The sequence below is a fragment of the Oncorhynchus masou genome, chromosome 32, assembly GCF_036934945.1.
Source record: "Oncorhynchus masou masou isolate Uvic2021 chromosome 32, UVic_Omas_1.1, whole genome shotgun sequence".
In the NCBI taxonomy this organism is placed as follows: Eukaryota; Metazoa; Chordata; class Actinopteri; order Salmoniformes; family Salmonidae; genus Oncorhynchus; species Oncorhynchus masou.
In genome coordinates, this window is record NC_088243.1 from 3,177,256 (window position 1) to 3,192,844 (window position 15,589).

General features: G+C 41.4%; 1 protein-coding gene across 2 annotated transcripts in view; it reads left to right on the plus strand.

The window, feature by feature from the left end:
- Positions 1-2,232: 2,232 nt before the first annotated feature.
- Positions 2,233-15,589, plus strand: part of asmt2 (acetylserotonin O-methyltransferase 2) — a 59,884-nt gene continuing 46,527 nt past the window's right edge. Inside the window, exon 1 of one of the 2 annotated variants that reach the window (XM_064953105.1) lies at positions 2,233-2,518. The gene's annotated coding sequence lies outside the window, so the exon portion shown is untranslated. Of the gene's footprint in view, positions 2,519-14,485; positions 14,604-15,589 lie in introns of those variants that run through there. The other variant, XM_064953106.1, reaches the window with a different exon arrangement.

Here is a 15,589-nt window from a genome sequence, read left to right on the forward strand (position 1 = left end):
ACCACTCCCCTCACCACCCCTCCCTCCTAGCCCATCTCCTTCTACTTTCTTCACTGCCTCACCATATGACAAGTCAGTTAACAGTCCAGATAGATTCCTCTGCTCCCAAGTACCCAACTTTCACTAAAATATAAACAGTAGGATATAGGCTTATGCATTTAAATATAAACAGTAGGATATAGGCTTATGCATTCAAATATAAACAGTAGGATATAGGCCTATGCATTAAAATATAAACAGCGGGCTACAGGCCTATGCATTAAAATATAAACAATAGGATATCGGCCTATGCATTAAAATATAAACAGTGGGCTATAGACCTATGCATTAAAATATAAACAATAGGATATAGGCCTATGCATTAAAATATAAACAGTGGGCTATAGGCCTATGCATTACAATATAAACAGTGTGCAATAGGCCTATGCATTAAAATATAAACAGTGGGCTATAGACCTATGCATTAAAATATAAACAATAGGATATAGGCCTATGCATTAAAATATAAACAGTGGGCTATAGGCCTATGCATTACAATATAAACAGTGTGCTATAGGCCTATGCATTAAAATATAAACCGTAGGATATAGGCTTATGCATTCAAATATAAACAGTAGGCTACAGGCAAATGCATTAAAATATAAACAATAGGATATAGGCCTATGCATTAAAATATAAACAGTGGGCTATAGACCTATGCATTAAAATATAAACAATAGGATATAGGCCTATGCATTAAAATATAAACAGTGGGCTATAGGCCTATGCATTACAATATAAACAGTGTGCTATAGGCCTATGCATTAAACTATAAACAGTAGGATGTAGGCTACAGGCCTATGCATTACAATGTAAACAGTGGGCTATAGGCCTATGCATTACAATATAAACAGTAGGCTATAGGCCTATGCATTAAAATATAAACAATAGGCTATAGGCCTATGCATTACAATATAAACAGTGGGCTATAGGCCTATGCATTAAAATATAAACAGTGGGCTATAGGCCTATGCATTAAAATATAAACAATAGGATATAGGCCTATGCATTAAAATATAAACAGTGGGCTATAGGCCTATGCATTACAATATAAACAGTGTGCTATAGGCCTATGCATTAAACTATAAACAGTAGGATGTAGGCTACAGGCCTATGCATTACAATGTAAACAGTGGGCTATAGGCCTATGCATTAAAATATAAACAATAGGCTATAGGCCTATGCATTACAATATAAACAGTGGGCTATAGGCCTATGCATTAAAATATAAACAGTGGGCTATAGGCCTATGCATTAAAATATAAACAATAGGATATAGGCCTATGCATTAAAATATAAACAGTGGGCTATAGGCCTATGCATTACAATATAAACAGTGTGCTATAGGCCTATGCATTAAACTATAAACAGTAGGATGTAGGCTACAGGCCTATGCATTACAATGTAAACAGTGGGCTATAGGCCTATGCATTACAATATAAACAGTAGGCTATAGGCCTATGCATTAAAATATAAACAATAGGCTATAGGCCTATGCATTACAATATAAACAGTGGGCTATAGGCCTATGCATTAAAATATAAACAGTGGGCTATAGGCCTATGCATTACAATATAAACAGTGGGCTATAGTCCTTTGCATTACAATATAAACAGTGGGCTATAGGCCTTTGCATTACAATATAAACAGTGGGCTATAGGCCTTTGCATTACAATATAAACAGTGGGCTATAGTCCTTTGCATTACAATATAAACAGTGGGCTATAGGCCTTTGCATTACAATATAAACAGTGGGCGATAGGCCTATGCATTACAATATAAACAGTGTGCTATAGGCCTATGCATTAAAATATAAACAGTGGGCTATAGACCTATGCATTACAATATAAACAGTGGGCTATAGGCCAATTTCAATTATATTGAAATACATTTAATGTTCTATCAATTTATTTCTATTTTGCTGCTTGTAGGCTACGTCTGTAATTAGGTTCCTACTTGAAGGTTACTGTCTGTAATTAGGCTCCTACTTGTAGGCTATGTCTGTAATTAGTCTTCTACTTGAAGGCTACTGTCTGTAATTAGGTTCCTACTTGTAGACTATTGTCTGTAATTAGTCTTAATTTACTCCCACTGTAAAACGACACCAACTATCTTGGGTTAGTTATACTTATCTTTGACCGAGCCATGGTCATTGGATTCGACGTGCTCAGTAGCGCCCGGGCGGGACAGGCGCAGAGTAGAATTACACTGTTCATGTTGTGTTGATGTATTTTAAACATCGATATATAAATCGCGAGGCGACTTTTTCTTTTACGGTTATATCTGACTCTTTGCAGTGACTTGTAGAAGAGAACCGCAGTGAACTAGCGGGTCTACTACACGATAATTTTGGATATTTATCCCAGTTGCTCCGAAAGCTTCCATACATCCAACACTAAACCATTCTAAAGGAATCTGTCTATCCGACCTGAAGTGAACATCAGACGGTCGTCAATAGGTGACAGCATCAAACTACTGGGTGAGTCAGGTTTTAATGTCATCAAGACGATAATGTTGTAGACTCACACCGCATATTGTATATATAACAGGTGGGGCTATAAAACAGTAGGCAGCTGCTGCATGTTTCGGAACATTGTTTTTACCACTGTATTATGTCATCAAGTGCCAGTCTGTCTCCCTGGTCAATATTATAGCATATCTCATGGTGGCGATGCTTTCTGGAGCGAGAGAGTCAAACAGACAGCTAGTGGCCTGAATGTAGCCTCCTAAACACGTATCCTCTTGTTAAGCCCACACATTTTGCAGGGAAAATAATGGGTTATGCAGCGGAGTTCCTTTGTATTGCACAGCTCTGCATATAGCTACCTCAATGGGCCTCAAACTATGGCTCTAACCCTAACCCTACACCACAACCAGCCAGGTCTCATAGGCTAGATGAAACAGAATTAATGAAAATCCGGGACATTCAAATTAGTATGATATGTTGTGTTTGGTATGGTTATATAAAACAGGTTACTTCCCAGTCAACATGGCGGGCTCGGGTCTATTCCGTTTGAGACTCGGGGACCTTCATACAGGCTGAGTTCTTCCCGAGTCCGGCAGAATCATATTACTCTGGGTTCCAGCTAATCGTACTCGGCCGAGTCTACTTCAGCATATCTGTCCCGATTAACTCTTCCAGAGGTATGACCATATTAGGTTTTTATTCGGCAGGTGATAAAAAAAAATACAAAAAAGTAATCATTTCACCTGCAAATTTGTGAGGTCATTTGCGAGCAAAAAAATCAATCCATTAGGATAGTAGATTGAGAAGGACCCTAATGAGGGCATTTTAAAACACCGATGATGTGCAATTATTTTGGTTGATGTAATAACTTGTTTATGATGGCTGTGATGTTAGTGATGTTGTATTGCACCTGTTATTGTAAATTGTTTCTGTAAAAAAAAATATATATCTTACTTTACGGTCTCAGGGTAACATTGAAAATGACACCCTGGTCTTAATTGGGATCCCCTTATTAAATAAACGTTCATGAAAAAAACATTTGTGTTAGTAACCACGTTTCCATCCACAGTTTTAATCGTGACAGCTGTGATGGAAACAGGAAGTTTCGGTGTAATTTGATAAATGCCAACATAATTTGTTCGTTCGACATGGTGGAATTTTTTTTGTGTCGGTTAAATGTGTTATGTGGAAATGACAGTGGAAACGTTTTTATACGCAAATATTGACATAATAACCGTCATATCGACTCCGGAAAGCATGCAGTTTATTGGGTGACAGATGAAATACGTTATGATGAACTTCACAGGGTGGTGAAAGTGCACGGTGATCTTGATGCTCCTTTCCAATAAATATTGAGGGTCTTATTATGGTGACATGATGATCGATGCTTGACTGCCGTTTGACAAATAAATATATTCTCTCTTGTATCCATAATAATCTCATCATGTAGACTGGCCGACCTGCACAGTTTACCCGCATTGTGTCTGCGAGCTGTTGGGTAGAACGCACGTTCCAAGACCAGAGTTGGCACATTTATTTTTAATTAAACAGTTATGACAGTCGCAGGCTGGAGGAACACATATCAGCCATTTCATAACCTGAAAACTTTTTTCCTGTATTTTAACATATACATATGTATAGCCATAATATTTAGCGAATGTACTGTCTAATAGTATTTTATTTATCCTTTTACTTCGGCTAAACATTTCTACAGCCTCCCTCTTCCAGCTGTTCCTGTGCGTAATAGGCTGTGCAAGGCATCTCCGCTATCCTCTTCTGGTGAAATCCCAGTAAATGCTATAGGAGAGAAGCAGGCTTGCTCTTTTTTATATATATTTTAATTTAATTTGAACAAATATCAACCAAAAAAGAGGAATAGTCACATGCAAACAAACATACAAACAAACTAATTACATTGCCAGGACAAACAAATCATATTCATTAATAATACAACAAGTTTTAATTGCCTTTTTGTTTTTCATTTTAGTTAAAGTGATGCCATATTGTTTAAACTCATTTATAAAGTGAAAAAAGTTAGGTTTTGAATTAGAACATTTGCATTTGTGAATATGAAATGTACCTAATATTATTAGCAGGTGAATTAAATATACTACATCTTTAATTATGTCAGAATTTCTGAAATAAATCATATCAAAACCATTAGATAGTACAACCGGTCCTATTTTTTTTCGTAACAAAATTCTGTATGTCAATCCAGAACATTCTACTCTAAATACAGGCAATAAACAAATGCAAAATGATCTCCTTCTCCATTCCACATAAATCACAGATATATTCAATATTCAGCTTGAATCTTTCCAAAACATGTTTCACAGGATAAATTCTAAGTTCTACATTTTAATGAAACTTCCTTTACTTTGTTACTGATACAATATTTGTTAGCAATTTTCCATGCTTTCCCCCATTGTATATCACCATAGATATTTGACCAAAATAATCTTGCTGAGTGAATTGTAGTATCACAAACAATATTCCTAATCTGTTAATTACTATTTTTTATCTTTGATGTTAATTTTGCCAATTAATATATTTTCATGTAAATCTATGTTACGTACATCAACCACAGAGGAATTTAAAAGAGATACAACCCCCCTTGGAATCGCATCAAAAAAAATTGCAAATTCTTTCGGGGTTATTGGAATTTTAAACTTATCAAGAAATTCCCCATATGAGAGTAGATATCCATCCTTATTCAGTAACTGACCAACCAAAACCAGTTCTCAAATCAGTTACGAAAAAAAGAGACTTTATTTTTAAATTGTATATCTTTGTTGTTCCATAAAAAGTATCTGTGAGGGGAAAATTGTGCTTATACACTAACATCCAAGCTAAAATTGCCTGCTTATGGAAATTGGCCAACTTTACTGGGATTCTTTTAATATCAAAATTACATCAAAGCAAAAATTCTAAACTACCAACAGAGTCAAATAAATACTTAGGGAAGACATTCCAAATACTGTTCTGGTTCTTAACATACTTCAGAATCAAATTTATTTTCAAAGTATTATTTAGAGTATTGAAATGTAGAACCTCAAGACCTCCTTGTTCTTGGGTATTAGTGAGAATATATTTTCGTAGATAGTGAGGCTTGTTCCTCCAAATAAAATGATAAAGAATCTTATCAAAGTCCCTTACAATTCTAGGGGGTAAGTCAAGTGATAACGAGACAAACCAATCTGGATAACCCTTCAGCTTTGGATAATAAAACCCGACCGTGTAACAAAATATCTCTCATCAACCAGAGGTTCAATTTCTTCTTTGTTTTCTCAATAAAGTTCAATTCACTCCTTTGTTTTTCATCCTTGCATATAACAATTCCAAGATAAGTAACCTTATCTTTAATTGGGATACCATATACTTCCTGTAAAACACAATCCTTGAGTGGAAATAAGACTGACTTATTGATGTTAATTTTCCAACCCGAAACGAAGGAAAAGTCTTCAATACAGGAAACTGCTTTAGAAACCTCATTGCTGTCTCCTAAAAATATGGTGGTATCATCAGCCAGTTGACATAGTTTAAATTTAAACACAGAAATTGTGGAGCCAAGAGATACACGCTTGACCTCTCCCCTCTCTCCGGCCCAAGCAACTTAGTCTTGACATAGAACAGATACTGCAACCCCGCCACAGAATTATACAAAAATAACATTCTGATGAGAAGTAACTTACAAACATATGATGAATATAAAACATCTTACCTATGTTACCACGTAATTCTGATTATTCCCCAACACTAATAAGAACTTTTCTTTTTGTGAGACCCTGATTCATGTGAAAGTATATAAATTTAATATTCTTTATTCTTCAGGCAGGGTAGCCTAGTGGTTAGAGCATTGGACTGGTAACCGAAAGGTTGCAAGTTCAAAACCCTGAGCTGACAAGGTACAAATCTGTTGTTCTGCCCCTGAACAGGCAGTTAACCCACTGTTCCCAGGCCGTCATTGAAAATAAGAATTTGTTCTTAACTGACTTGCCTGGTTAAATAAACATATATTCCTAATCTCACAAACAGAATTGCTATCCTTAGGAGGCCATCTATCATGTAATACTGTATTAAAATCTCCACCCCATATGACTTTGGCCAATGGATATTTATCCATCATTTTACTTATTTTCCTCTCAATGTCTCTAAATAAAATACAGTTGACTTGTTATTGGAAGCATAAGTATTTACAATGAATTGAACGTGGTTGACATCTACCAATAGTATAATCAATCTCCCTGTATTATCTGCTTCTTGACTCAATATATGACCCTTAAGGTTGCATTTAAAATAGCGACACCTGCTGACCGATTAGTACCAAATGAAAACCAAATATCATTCCCTCATTGACACCTCCAAAACGCAGTATCTATGGAACAGGCATGGGTTTCTTGAATTAAATAAAAGTCGGCTCTCTTACCCTTCCAATACAAAAATAAAGATGTCCTTTTCAAAACATTACGGATTCCAATGGCATTAATAGAAAAAACAGAAATTTACTATCACAGTGACTATATTTTATTTTTATTTTACTAGGCAAGTCAGTTAAGAACAAAATCTTATTTTCAATGATGGCCTAGGAACAGTGAGTTAACTGCCTGTACAGGGGCAGAACAACAGATTTGTACCTTGTCAGCTCAGGGATTTGAACTTGCAACCTTTCGGTTATATAACTTCCGGGTTGGAGCGAGCGGTCGCATCTACACTTCGGTCCGCAGGTAGTATAACTTTTCATTACATTTCATTATAGTACAACGGTTTGATTTGTCTAATCTTAGCAATTTCTTCTTAGCTAGCTACATAGCCGTCTTTGTATCAAAGATAATTGCGTAATTATCGTATTTCGTCGTCCTAACGTAGTCTACACTGCTATCTGCCCAGCAGCTAGCTAACGTCCACCGTCTACCGAATACCAGCACTGTAGAAACTATTACACTCAACTGAACGACTTGATTAGTGTAGTGTTAGCTAGCTACATAGTTGTCTTTGCTGTCTTCGTATCCAAGATAATTGTGTAGTTTAGAGTGTGTAGACTTAGAGTGATTATCTTAATTTACCGAGGTTAGCTAGCCAGCTATTTGTCGTCCTTAACGTAGGAGATACTGCTAGCTAGCTAGCCAACAGCTAGCCAACGTCTACCGAATAGAACTTCAACAACCCGGTCAACATTCCGCTTCGCTCCACAGGTAGTATCACATTTTCATTTCACTTCATTACAGTACAACGGTTTGATTTGTTTGATCGTAGCTAGCTAGCTACATAGCCGTCTTTGTATCAAAGACAATTGTGTAGTCTAGAGCGATTTTCTAGGTTAGCTAGCCAGCTATTGTCGTTCTTTTAACGTAACGTAACGTAATCAACACTGCTAGCTAGCCAGCTAGCCCCGAATAGCAGCACTGTAGAAACTATTACACTCAACGGAACGACTTGATTAGTGTAGTGTCAACAACGCAGCCACTGCCAGCTAGCCTACAAAGTCAACAACGCAGCCACTGCCAGCTAGCCTACTCCAGCAGTACTGTATCATTTCAATCATTTTAGTCAATAAGATTCTTGCTACGTAAGCTTAACTTTCTGAACATTCGAGACGTGTAGTCCACTTGTCATTCCAATCTCCTTTGCATTAGCGTAGCCTCTTCTGTAGCCTGTCAACTATGTGTCTATCTATCCCTGTTCTCTCCTCTCTGCACAGACCATACAAACGCTCCACACCGCGTGGCCGCGGCCACCCTAATCTGGTGGTCCCAGCGCGCACGACCCACGTGGAGTTCCAGGTCTCCGGTAGCCTCTGGAACTGCCGATCTGCGGCCAACAAGGCAGAGTTCATCTCAGCCTATGCCTCCCTCCAGTCCCTCGACTTCTTGGCACTGACAGAAACATGGATCACCACAGATAACACTGCTACTCCTACTGCTCTCTCTTCGTCCGCCCACGTGTTCTCGCACACCCCGAGAGCTTCTGGTCAGCGGGGTGGTGGCACCGGGATCCTCATCTCTCCCAAGTGGTCATTCTCCCTTTCTCCCCTTACCCATCTGTCTATCGCCTCCTTTGAATTCCATGCTGTCACAGTTACCAGCCCTTTCAAGCTTAACATCCTTATCATTTATCGCCCTCCAGGTTCCCTCGGAGAGTTCATCAATGAGCTTGATGCCTTGATAAGCTCCTTTCCTGAGGACGGCTCACCTCTCACAGTCCTGGGCGACTCCCCACGTCTACCTTTGACTCATTCCTCTCTGCCTCCTTCTTTCCACTCCTCTCCTCTTTTGACCTCACCCTCTCACCTTCCCCCCCTACTCACAAGGCAGGCAATACGCTCAACCTCATCTTTACTAGATGCTGTTCTTCCACTAACCTCATTGCAACTCCCCTCCAAGTCTCCGACCACTACCTTGTATCCTTTTCCCTCTCGCTCTCATCCAACACTTCCCACACTGCCCCTACTCGGATGGTATCGCGCCGTCCCAACCTTCGCTCTCTCTCCCCCGCTACTCTCTCCTCTTCCATCCTATCATCTCTTCCCTCTGCTCAAACCTTCTCCAACCTATCTCCTGATTCTGCCTCCTCAACCCTCCTCTCTTCCCTTTCTGCATCCTTTGACTCTCTATGTCCCCTATCCTCCAGGCCGGCTCGGTCCTCCCCTCCCGCTCCGTGGCTCGACGACTCATTGCGAGCTCACAGAACAGGGCTCCGGGCAGCCGAGCGGAAATGGAGGAAAACTCGCCTCCCTGCGGACCTGGCATCCTTTCACTCCCTCCTCTCTACATTTTCCTCCTCTGTCTCTGCTGCTAAAGCCACTTTCTACCACTCTAAATTCCAAGCATCTGCCTCTAACCCTAGGAAGCTCTTTGCCACCTTCTCCTCCCTCCTGAATCCTCCTCCCCCCCCTCCTCCCTCTCTGCAGATGACTTCGTCAACCATTTTGAAAAGAAGGTCGACGACATCCGATCCTCGTTTGCTAAGTCAAACGACACCGCTGGTTCTGCTCACACTGCCCTACCCTGTGCTCTGACCTCTTTCTCCCTCTCTCTCCAGATGAAATCTCGCTTCTTGTGATGGCCGGCCGCCCAACAACCTGCCCGCTTGACCCTATCCCCTCCTCTCTTCTCCAGACCATTTCCGGAGACCTTCTCCCTTACCTCACCTCGCTCATCAACTCATCCCTGACCGCTTGCTACGTCCCTTCCGTCTTCAAGAGAGCGAGAGTTGCACCCCTTCTGAAAAAACCTACACTCGATCCCTGCGATGTCAACAACTACAGACCAGTATCCCTTCTTTCTTTTCTCTCCAAAACTCTTGAACGTGCCGTCCTTGGCCAGCTCTCCCGCTATCTCTCTCAGAATGACCTTCTTGATCCAAATCAGTCAGGTTTCAAGACTAGTCATTCAACTGAGACTGCTCTTCTCTGTATCACGGAGGCGCTCCGCACTGCTAAAGCTAACTCTCTCTCCTCTGCTCTCATCCTTCTAGACCACATATGTCAGAGTCAAGGCCCGCGGGCCACATCCGGCCCACGAGAAGGTTTTTTACGGCCCCTGGGATGATCTTGATTTATTATTAGAACCGGCCCGCAGACCGCAGCAAGCCGGCAGCCCGCAGATCTTTTACACGCACCAATACTACATTTCCCACAATGCAACGGTGACGCACCGAGCAGTAGGCTGCTTCATTTCAATATTTATTGGCACAGCAGTCGTCAGCATCACAGTAAAATTAACTTTCAGATACCCATCAAAAATGGCAAAACGGAAGGTGGACACTGAGAACCGGGGGTTTCAAACAAGGTGGGAGTCGGAGTATATGTTCACGGAGGTAGCTGGAAAACCTGTGTGTCTTCTGTGTGGAGAAAGTGTGGCGGTACTGAAAGAGTATAATCTGAGACGACATTATGAAACGAAACACGCGGACAAAAACAAGAATATGGACATGGAACAAAGGCTACAAAAGGCAGAGGAATTAAAACGAGGCCTCAAATCTCGACAGGCTCTGTTCAAAAAAGCCAAATCACAAGGCCAGGCTGCTGTCAAGGCCAGTTTTATTTTGGCAGAAGAGATCGCTAAATCAGCCCGGCCATTTACGGAGGGGATTTCATCAAAAACTGCATGATTAAAGTTTGTGACGAAGTTTGCCCAGAAAAAAGGCAACTCTTTTTAAATGTGAGTCTGAGCAGAAACACCATTGCCGAGAGAGTAGACCAGTTGTCCATCAATCTAAAAGAGCAGCTTGTGAAAAAGGGAAAAGATTTCATTGCATATTCCTTGGCTGTGGATGAGAGAAAGGAATAAAGGAAATTTGTCTTTTGTGTCTGTTGAAAATTAAAGATTACTGACAGAGCCATAAGAAAATATTGCTTTATTTATCTGATCATATTGGAATATATTTGTTAGGTTTTCAGTAGGTTCAATTAGGTTCACTAGACTATATGCGTCATTTAAAAATTTTTCAATGAACATTCGAACAGTCCGGCCCTCGGCTTGTAGTTAAATTTTTTATTTGGCCCTCCGTCCATTTGACTTTGACACCCCTGTTCTAGACCTATCGGCTGCCTTCGATACTGTGAACCATCAGATCCTCCTCTCCACCCTCTCTGAGTTGGGCATCTCCGGCGCGGCCCACGCTTGGATTGCGTCCTACCTGACAGGTCGCTCCTACCAGGTGGCGTGGCGAGAATCTGTCTCCTCACCACGCGCTCTCACCACTGGTGTCCCCCAGGGCTCTGTTCTAGGCCCTCTCCTATTCTTGCTATTCACCAAGTCACTTGGCTCTGTCATAACCTCACATGGTCTCTCCTATCATTGCTATGCAGACGACACACAATTAATCTTCTCCTTTCCCCCTTCTGATGACCAGGTGGCGAATCGCATCTCTGCATGTCTGGCAGACATATCAGTGTGGATGACGGATCACCACCTCAAGCTGAACCTCGGCAAGACGGAGCTGCTCTTCCTCCTGGGGAAGGACTGCCCGTTCCATGATCTCGCCATCACGGTTGACAACTCCATTGTGTCCTCCTCCCAGACGCTAAGAACCTTGGCGTGATCCTGGACAACACCCTGTCGTTCTCAACTAACATCAAGGCGGTGGCCCGTTCCTGTAGGTTCATGCTCTACAACATCCGCAGAGTACGACCCTGCCTCACACAGGAAGCGGCGCAGGTCCTAATCCAGGCACTTGTCATCTCCCGTCTGGATTACTGCAACTCGCTGTTGGCTGGGCTCCCTGCCTGTGCCATTAAACCCCTACAACTCATCCAGAACGCCGCAGCCCGTCTGGTGTTCAACCTTCCCAAGTTCTCTCACGTCACCCCGCTCCTCCGCTCTCTCCACTGGCTTCCAGTTGAAGCTCGCATCCGCTACAAGACCATGGTGCTTGCCTGCGGAGCTGTGAGGGGAACGGCACCGCAGTACCTCCAGGCTCTGATCAGGCCCTACACCCAAACAAGGGCACTGCGTTCATCCACCTCTGGCCTGCTCGCCTCCCTACCACTGAGGAAGTACAGTTCCCGCTCAGCCCAGTCAAAACTGTTCGCTGCTCTGGCCCCCAATGGTGGAACAAACTCCCTCACGACGCCAGGACAGCGGAGTCAATCACCACCTTCCGGAGACACCTGAAACCCCACCTCTTTAAGGAATACCTAGGATAGGATAAAGTAATCCTTCTCACCCCCCTTAAATGATTTAGATGCACTATTGTAAAGTGGCTGTTCCACTGGATGTCATAAGGTGAATTCACCAATTTGTAAGTCGCTCTGGATAAGAGCGTCTGCCAAATGACTTAAATGTAATGTAAATGTACCAGTCCAATGCTCTAACCACTAGGCTACCCTGCCTGAAGAATGAAGAATATTAAACTTACATACTTTCACATGAATCAGGGTCTCACAAAAAGAAAAGTTCTTATTAGTGTTGGGGAATAATCAGAATTACGTGGTAACATAGGTAAGATGTTTTATATTCATCATATGTTTGTAAGTTACTTCTCATCAGAATGTTATTTTTGTATAATTCTGTGGCGGGGTTGCAGTATCTGTTCTATGTTAAGACTAAGTTGCTTGGGCCGGAGAGAGGGGAGAGGTCAAGCGTGTATCTCTTGGCTCCACAATGTCTGTGTGCCAGTCAGTGTGTCTCTGTGATCTTGTCAAGATAGGATGGATTTGACATATGCCTGTTGATATGTAGGATTGGTTTATGGTTCTGAGTTTTTGAGAAAGGAGACAAAGCTGAACAATGAATTATGCCGATGCTGTCTTATCCTGTGTGTCTTTGCTATAATAGTTCTCAGTTGAAATGTGTAAGGGACTCTCAGAGAATTCATTGATAGACACTGAATTGATCTGAGAGTCACAGGGTTGTGATAGAGCTCATATAATTAAAGATGGACACTTATTTTAACTTAATATAATACATCAATGAAATCAATTTAGCCTCAAGTAAATAATGAAACATGTTCAATTTGGTTTAAATAATGCAAATGTAAAAGTTCAATATGTGCTATGTAAGAAAGCTAAAGTTTCAGTTCCTTGCTCAGAACATGAGAACATATGAAAGCTGGTGGTTCCTTTTAACATGAGTCTTCAATATTCCCAGGTAAGAAGTTTTAGGTTGTAGTTACTATATGACTATTTCCCTCTATACCATTTGTATTTCATATACCTTTGACTATTGGATGTTCTTATAGGCACTTTAGTATTTCAAGTGTAACAGTATAGCTTCCGTCCCTCCAGTTAGAGAGCGCTAACTAGCCAGCCATTTCACTTCGGTTACACCAGCCTCATCTCGGGAGTTGATAGGCTTGAAGTCATAAACAGCGCAATGCTTGACGCAAAACGAAGAGCTGCTGGCAAAACAACAAACATATGATGAATATAAAACATCTTACCTATGTTACCAACTAATTCTGATTATTCCCCAACACCTGATGCAGGTTTATGATGTTAGGGAGCAGCTTATTGATGTCCTGATGCAGGTTTATAGTGTTAGGGAGCAGCTTATTGATGTCCTGATGCAGGTTTATAATGTTAGGGAGCAGCGTATTGATGTCCTGATGCAGGTTTATAGTGTTAGGGAGCAGCTTATTGATGTCCTGATGCAGGTTTATAATGTTTAGGAGCAGCTTATTGATGGCCTGATGCAGGTTTATAATGTTAGGGAGCAGCTTATTGATGTCCTGATGCAGGTTTATAGTGTTAGGGAGCAGCTTATTGATGTCCTGATGCAGGTTTATAATGTTTAGGAGCAGCTTATTGATGTCCTGATGCAGGTTTATAGTGTTTAGGAGCAGCTTATTGATGTCCTGATGCAGGTTTATAGTGTTAGGGAGCAGCTTATTGATGTCCTGATGCAGGTTTATAATGTTAGGGAGCAGCGTATTGATGTCCTGATGCAGGTTTATAGTGTTAGGGAGCAGCTTATTGATGTCCTGATGCAGGTTTATAGTGTTAGGGAGCAGCTTATTGATGTCCTGATGCAGGTTTATAATGTTAGGGAGCAGCTTATTGATGTCCTGATGCAGGTTTATAATGTTAGGGAGCAGCTTATTGATGTCCTGATGCAGGTTTATAGTGTTAGGGAGCAGCTTGTTGATGTTCTGTACTCGTGCTCCTGGATAGCACAAGGGAATGGAGAAATCCACCCATTCCTGCCCCTCACACAATTTGTTGAACCGTTCACACTTCCACGAGAAGCAGGATAGCGTATACCCGCTGCTCCCAGCGATATGTCCAGACATCCCATAGCAGGCAGTGCCCTGTAAGATCCAGACAGAGGGAAAGGAGCTGAATTCGACGACGAAGCCACTGTTGGAGTCAGCGAAGTTGCAGTCAGCACTGCCATCGCAGACACAGGAAATCCCAGCGATGAAGGCGCAGGTAGATCAGGCACCTGCGCAGCGAAGCTATTCCTTATGTCAATCTGCTCTGAACCTCTCGCAGTCACTCCCGTCCACTTAGCAGTATGCTGCTTCCTTCGGTTTCCACAGCTTGTGACATGGGACCAGAGCTGTTTGGAACAATCTTCTTGATGTTCTCCGTCTACTTCACTACAGGAAGGAAGATGAGAAGCAGATGTTGACAACTTCCTTGGCTGGCAAGTTTCAGGTAGGGACAGATGACAAGGCGGAATAACATCCATTATCGGGCGGCGTCCAGCCACAGGAGTTGAGAACAAGAAAGTTACAATCTGCGTTTTCCCCATAAATCCGTGCAGAATTGAGATTTGCTTGCTAAGCATAGCTACCTCATTCTTTATAATCCTCCGCTAGCAAACAATTGCCGCATTGGAACTCCGGACTGTCAATATTGTCCCGGACAATAATAAACACAGCTTCTGCAGCGCTGGAAACGTTCTTTAGCTATTTCAGGCGAAGTGGGCTCCATTGCAACATACTGTTGTGTCTCTGACTGATTAAATTATACGACATGCTATTTTTTCAAATCAATTTCCTAACTTTTGATTGATTACGTGATTGAATTAAACCATGCAACAATTAACTCGTTAATAACCTGGAGCACCACGGAAGAGTGTTTATAGAGCTGCTCAGGACCTTACTGAGTAAAGTATTTGTCATCGTCACTCCTTAACACAGTCAAAACGTCATAATTATTTCTTAACTCTGCCCATTTCCATAATTTCTCTTTTTAAAATGTGATTTTAAACTTAACCCAAACTAATGAAGGCCAAGTTTGATGTGTTGGTCCACCAGACCTTCCACGCGTTTGGGCGGAAGTGTCTGAGAACAAGATTAGTTGTACAGTATATTCAGAAAGTTTTCAGACCCCTTGAATTTTTCCACATTTTGTTACGTTACAGCCTTTATTTTTTTCATCCATCTACACACAATACCCCATAATGACATCACAATACCCCATAATGACATCACAATACCCCATAATGACATCACAATACCCCATAATGACATCACAATACCCCATAATGACAAAGCGAATACAGGTTTTTAGAAAAGTTTTTCAAGTGTCTACTTTTTACTGAAATAACTTATTTACGTAAGTATTCAGATCGTTTGCTATGAGACTTGAAATTGAGCTCAGGTGCATCCTGTTTCCATTGGTCATCCTTGAGATGT